We start from the raw sequence: 7,202 nt of genomic DNA on the forward strand, positions 1-7,202 counted from the left end.
AGAGAGGACAGAACGGAAAGGAGACAGAACAGAATAGAGAAGGTGGGAAGCAAGAAATGACAGCAAAGGGGTGAAGATACAATGAGAAAAACACTAGGAATTAGGAATGAACAGTCATGGGAGGCAAGAGAATAAAGCAATGGTTTTTGTATAAGTAAACACAAAGCCTTAAGCAGAAATTTATAGTCAAGAGAAAATAATTTTAAAGTCTGAGGAAAACAGAAAATAAATTCTGGTAAACGAATTTGTGTAACTGTGACTGGGTATTAAAACCAATAGAAAATTAAGCCGTGCATGCATATGGTCCTATAAATGCAGGAACATTATTATATCCTAGAGTCCCTGGTTCTGGTTCTTCTGCTCTGGTTAAAACTGGTTGAAACTAAGAAGGGGGAAAATACAGCTGTTAGAGATGGTCAAAAGTTTTTGTGAAGAATACAGAAATGTATCATTTTGAAACTAATATCAGAGTAAACAAAATGCAAAAGTAGTTTTTAAACTGAAATCCAGTGTAAAACAGCAGTATTCTGAGTTTTCACTGGGAAATTCTTAAACATTGGGCCATCATAACATATTAAACACTGTTTATGAATACATTAGGAGAAAATTCCTTTTAAGTGTTTGGTACTTATTGTAGATTTTGATCTTTCTTGTTTCCATTGTGTCTTCCACCCTATTAATAAAAAGATTTTGACTCATACCAATGTTTTGTGGTTAGTGATTAATGCTCAGATGCATGGCCAAGACCCTTTGGTGAATAATTTTGTCTTTTCAGAATATACAGCGATAAAAAAAGAGCAGTAATTAAAGGTTAGTCTTAATTATGAAATGAACTTTGCTTTGTCATTTTCTCCTCACGACTTTTCAACAACTGTGTCTAAAACAACCTAACTTTCATGCTTGGTTTTAAGCAGAATTACAGTAATTGTTTTTGGAATTTTTAATTAGATGAATAATAATTGAGGTGAAGGCTCTTTCACGAATTTCTCTTAAGAGTTGACTTGCTACTAAATAAGCATGAAAGATACTTTCTGTTCCCTTAATTTTTACGTTAATAATTGTACCACTTAACGTTGAAACAGGCTTCAAGAACAAGGTGCAACGTCTTAACATAAAAATAAAATAAGATTTAGCCTTGCTTTTTTGTCAGTAGCTTTCTTTATTTCAAATGCACACTTTACCAAGTTTTTAATGAGTTGTTTTACATTTATATTTGAAAAATTAGACAAGTTTAGAGATGCAGTGTTTCAAGCTATAAAAAGCCGTCACAGATTTCTAAGACAGAGTAACTACGGTTAATCTCCGATGGACTCTGAAGTAACAAATGGATCATCCATTGATCTAACAGTGATTACATTGACTTGTAATTATGTCTAGCTTTTGAGTAAATTTCTCCTTTTCAACAATATGCTCTCCTGAAGAAAACAAATGAGATAAAATTGAAAGTATTAAACACAGTCTGAAAGCTAGCAGTTTGTTAAACTAGAAAATATAATCTGAAATGAAATGTGAATTTAGTTGTTTCTATACTCAGGACACCTAGAGATCTGTGCATAGTTTATCAGCTTTTGTCTTAACGCAAGTGCTTCCTGAGAGATGGCTGTGGAATGGTTACCTTGGGTAAAACACACTTGGTAACAATAAGGCTTGACTTTTTTCAAACTTTAGTTGTATTAAACAACTTCCTGTAAGACAAGTTTCAGCAGATCAGCACAAAATTTTCTTAATTTCATTACAGTCTGTAAATTAAAATTAATGAGTCTGACACCCACAATTAACAATGAAAAATGCAGATTGTTATAATTACTTAAGCAATAACATTGCTTTACATAGAAGACTTAAGGTGCTCCACAAATTATTTACAAGTGTTACATAAAACACACAAAAAAATGACAATTTCAATTTATTTTGTCAATGCAAAAAAACCAAAATACTTACTAAAACCTTTCTCGTTTGGGAATCTCTCGCCATGCATAATTAAGCAAATTTGATTGCAATTAAGCCTGGCTTCTACAGTAGAGTTTTAATTAATGCAAATCTGGCATCTACATCTATAAGATTAATTTTAGTGAATTAAAAGAAAACAACAAAGCACATTTGGAAGTGCGGTAGCATCATCGGGAGGACAGGTTTTAAAAGCTAGTTATGTTTTCAGCCTTCTGTGTGGATAGCCTTTGACTTAGAGTTTGACAGGTTGGTATTTTGCACAAATTTGTTTTGTTTTTAAATGCTATGTTAACAGGATCATCAAAATTACATAAATATTTCATAAAAAGATATAAATATATCATAGAAATTCAGCATGTCTCCTGAGCAAGGCTTGTTGTCCATTACACTTGTGTACACCCACACCCTGATTGCTTCTCAGAGTTAGATGCTAACCTCATCCTGAAATACACATAGACATTAATTTGTGTGTTTTAAAAGAAAAAAGACAGTGGATCTAAAACTGTTGTTTTCCTTTTTTGTTAATTTATTTACTTATTCACTTTACATCCTGATCAGAGCTCCTTCCTCCTCTCCTCCCTCTTCGGCCTTACAAATCAGTTCCCTGATTATCCCCCCCCCCTTTTCCTTCTGTTCAGAGAAGAGGATGCTCCCCTTGGGTACCTTACTGCCCTGGGACATCAAGTCACAGTAGGACTAAGGACATCCTATACTACTGACCATTGTTGATACTGCACCCATTTTCTTCAGCAGCAGTTCTTAGGAACACTACCAGAGAAATTACCGATATAACTTTTTTTTTCACTTATATATTTGTCAATGCTATTTGATGAAATTTCTTTAGTTTTCAATTGAAATATCTTCAAGCATGCTTTATTTGATACAGGGACTTTTTATTCACTTGGGCACTCTTTTCCAGCTACAAGTTCTTACATGAGCTGAGGTATATTAATGTATATTGATACATTGAGTATAAAAATAAAGATCACTTATCATTAAAATAAATTTAAATTATTTAATTTAAAATAATTATCTAATATACATATAGTTTTGCCACTTATTAAAGACAAGAGTGAATTTGTATAGTAATGAGATGGATAGATGTATTTATTTTTGCATAAAATATTACATCTTGGCTGAATACTTGATTCTGTGAGATCTTCAATGCTTTTCAGAGTTCACCGATATTTTGACTTTGTAATCATCCATGGTGAATTGCCATTTCCAATAAACACATGGGCACATTGGAAGAAGGACATTTAGGGCTATTTTCAAGTTACTATTCTGTTGCAAGCTCAAAGCAAAATTCATTCAACATTACAGTAAATCATTGTAAGAGTGCAACCCAAAAGCCATACTAGTTTTATGCTTGTGTTCTTAGGAAAATGGCAGGAAAATAATAACCTTTGTTTTCTATAATTAAACTAGTATGTTTCTGCAAGAGCAAAACTATTTGTAGAAACAGTCAAAACCCTGAAATTCGTTGTGCTGATTGAATCAAACCTGTGCTGAGGTCTCCCAGGAGCACTGTTGGTGTTGCTCCAATGGTATGGGCAGAATGTTTTGAGAGTTCACAGCCAAAAATGTAATGCCATCACATGATGTGCCCTGGTTAGACCATGCTACAAAGACATCAGACCCAGCATAGGTTAAATATTTGAATCAGTTTTGTTGGTTTTTGTGTGTTCGGAAACCTTCCACTGTGGTTAAATTTCACCCTCACTCCAGTATTCAATTTTGTAACCTCCCTCTATATCATGTCATGACACACCATTACCTAAAATGACATATGGCACAATTTACACACACATTGAAAAACTTTGATATTTATGGAAGGGTTTGAATTTAATGGCCATGCCCCTGGACTTTCTCTACTGTGGGGTGTTCTATACACAATTAGGACAATATAGCACCCAACATTCAGCACAGACTCTGTCCTTGCCCAGAGAACTACGAGGAGGCTCTCATTCCTGGAAAGCACACAGAAGTGCCTGTGAGCTTGGCATGGCTGTGCATAGCTGTAATCCCAGAATTTAGGAATCAAGAATTTGAGGCCAGTCTGGGTTCCGTGGCAAAAGCATTTTCTTTAAAGTGGAGCCATTCTCAAATTATTGTAAATTCGGTCTTAGTTGCAACTCCAAATTCCTGCAACCACATTTTAAAAGCGTGATACAGTGTAACCTAAAGACATAATAATTTGATATGTGGGTGCTGAAAGTTGCTGTTGCCTACATGCAAAATGCAGTACAAAAAAATCCCAGGCATTCTTAACCGTGGTTTCTTCAGCAGTAACGCCATTCATAAATATAGTACAAGAGTACAGATAGGAAACTGACATTATTACAAATTATATGCTTTTTAAGGATTTTTTGCCCATCAAAATTATATTGTATCTCAATATTCCTTCTGCTTGCCATGCTTTAGACCATGTATCAGCCACTCAATTGACATTTTAAATTAATAGGTACACATTTGATAATACACAAATTATTCACAAATAAGAGTACTACAAGATTCATTGTCTAGTAGGAAAATTAGACACATAATGAAGAATTGTATTATTTCATCTAGTCTAAGATGGCATTAATTGTATGATGTACCATTATGTTAATGTGACATTAAGAAATAAATTATGTAAAGTAAATTATGTAAAATCACATTTTGCTACTGTAAGACATATCCTGACTTCAGAGGTGTCAAAATGGAAAAAGAAAGAGTGTTATTTAAAACATACTATAACAAAGCTTTAATACGTATGTATGTATATATATTATAATATAACACACACACACACACACACATATATATGTATGTATATATGGTAGCATATAACACAGTTCAGTGATTAATTTATTTCTAGGGGTAGGCTATGGCTGAAAACAAAAACACAGAGAAAACATAGTGCTCTTGGTACTTAAAAGACAGTAGAGGCTTGCTATATGGGAAATGGTAAGACTCTAGCCTACGAAACATTCCAAAACCGTAACAAATGAGCAGTAGTCATTCGTATATGGTGGTTAGTGTAGAGTCTGCTTGGAGTGACTGACAGTGATCTGAAAATAAGGCTAGTAAAAAGACTGAAGTGAGCAGATAAAACACTGTATGTGCTCCTCCAGAGGCCTGAGCCCTTTATGTATTCCCTGTGTAGCATCTCCCTAGGAAGGTGGCATCTGTATGTTGGAAAGGAAATCCTGTGAGAATGTAGGAGGGGAGAAATATACTGAGCAAGGCTGGATTAAAAACTGCAAAATTTATCACCAGTAAGAAATCATGTATCTATTTTCCCTAAAGAGAAAGGCTATCTTAGATAGTTTTAAATGGGTATATCACAATCTAGCACACTAAAATCATTTGTCCTCTTCCCACTATCAGTCCAAACAAGAACTGTCTTCCTTTAAGGTGCTTCAGAATATATGTATTCTGCCTTCATCTTAGACTATCCTATTTTATGGTTATTTGGATGGAATATCCAAATGGAATGGAGCCATTTGGATGCTGGAAAATTTCTCATTAGTGTACATGCAGGGGGAGAATGGAAGAACGGTTTGAAAAGGCTCTAGAGCTGCAGAAGAGAAGGCGAGTTGCCGTTGCACAGAGATCAAGGGAAGAGGGCTGGCGTAAACGGTGGTGAACAATGTGTGAAGGGCAAGTGTTTATAGATGTTTAAAAGCTAGGATTGTGATTCTCTAAAGACTGTAATCAGGCTGGTAGTGTACAGGACAGGTATGTTCAGGGAGGATTAATGGCATCTCTAGGAAGAGCTGGTCATTGGAAGAAGTTTGGGGACAATGTTGATGAGGATATGTCACAGTTAACATCACTTCGGAAACAGAACTGCCTATCAAACTTACAGTGTCACTGTGTACATTTGAAAGCAAAGTCGAAAACCATTAAGCAAGCCCGAGGCCTGGGCTGACAGACGTTCAATGACCAATCCCAGACACACCTGGAAACAGGTGGGATAATTTCTTACACTCCTGCACATCAATTACTTACATAGTGATCTATGGACAGAAAAATCTAGCAATAGAGTGTTTGACTTCTGTAATTATGAGTAATATACTATGGAAATTGAAATTTAGATAGTGGTATTAGGGGACGGGTGTAATTTAACTAAACCACGGTAACATAATGTTATGCATATTGGAACTATGTAAAAAAAGGACCTCTCCTCTGTCCTTCTGCCTTATGATTTCTTTAGAAATTTATAAAAGTAAACCCCAGATGGATGACTTGAGAAGGAAATGCCATAAAGCTTGAGAGCATAATTCTCTCCACATGGTGTCCTCATCTGGCTTCTAGCAGCATGAAGCTGGGTCTCTATGATCCCAGAACCTGCTCCTCTTAAAATGCCTGTATGAGAAGGCTCAGTGTCATCATCAGAGCTTATTTGGTCTTTCTCAAATCTGATGAGGATCAGTTAAGTTCCCATAATGGTTAATATAGTATGTCCACTTAGCTAGGCCATGGGGTACCTAGATATTTGGTCAGACACCATTCTGGGTATAAATCTGAGGGTTCCTTAAAGCACGAAATAAAATTTTTCTTTGACAGACTTAATATAGTAGATTATCTTTCATGATGCAGATGTTTATGAACCAGTTTTTCATAGGCCTAAATGAAACAAAAGGCTTTAGCCAGCTTGCTTTTACTACAACATAATAGCAGAGATAATGGACTAAAAAAGAGGAAAGCTTTAACTTGGCTCAGGGTTTTGAAGGGTTCCATCCATAGTCAACTGACAATGGCACATTTGGGCCTAAGACAAGGCAGAGCCCCATGAACTGAGTGTTGGCAAAAGAAGCCATTTAACTAACGGCTGGAAGTAAAAGTGTGTGTGTGTGTGTGTGTGTGTGTGTGTGCATTCCATAATCCCCTTTAAGTGAAATTTCCCTATAACTAAGAGGGCCACAGTTTGACTCCACCTCCTAAAAGTGGCTGCTACTTCTCAATAGTGGAAAACTGGAGACTAAGACTTTAACACCTTGTACTATTTGTAACTGAACTCATAGCAGATGCAAGATATGTGTTCCTTCCTCACATTTCAGTTGGAATGCTTTTTTCTCCTTCCCTTCCCTTCCCTTCCTTTCCTTTCCCTTCTCTCCCCACTCTCTTCTATCTATCTATCTATCTATCTATCTATCTATCTATCTATCTAACCACCTATCATCTATCTATCTAACTATCTAACCATCTATCATCTATCTATCTATCTATCTATCTATCTATCTATCTATCTATCTATCTATCTATCT

Source organism: Grammomys surdaster, unplaced genomic scaffold (assembly GCF_004785775.1).
Source record: "Grammomys surdaster isolate TR1022 unplaced genomic scaffold, NIH_TR_1.0 126124, whole genome shotgun sequence".
Classification (NCBI taxonomy): domain Eukaryota; kingdom Metazoa; phylum Chordata; class Mammalia; order Rodentia; family Muridae; genus Grammomys; species Grammomys surdaster.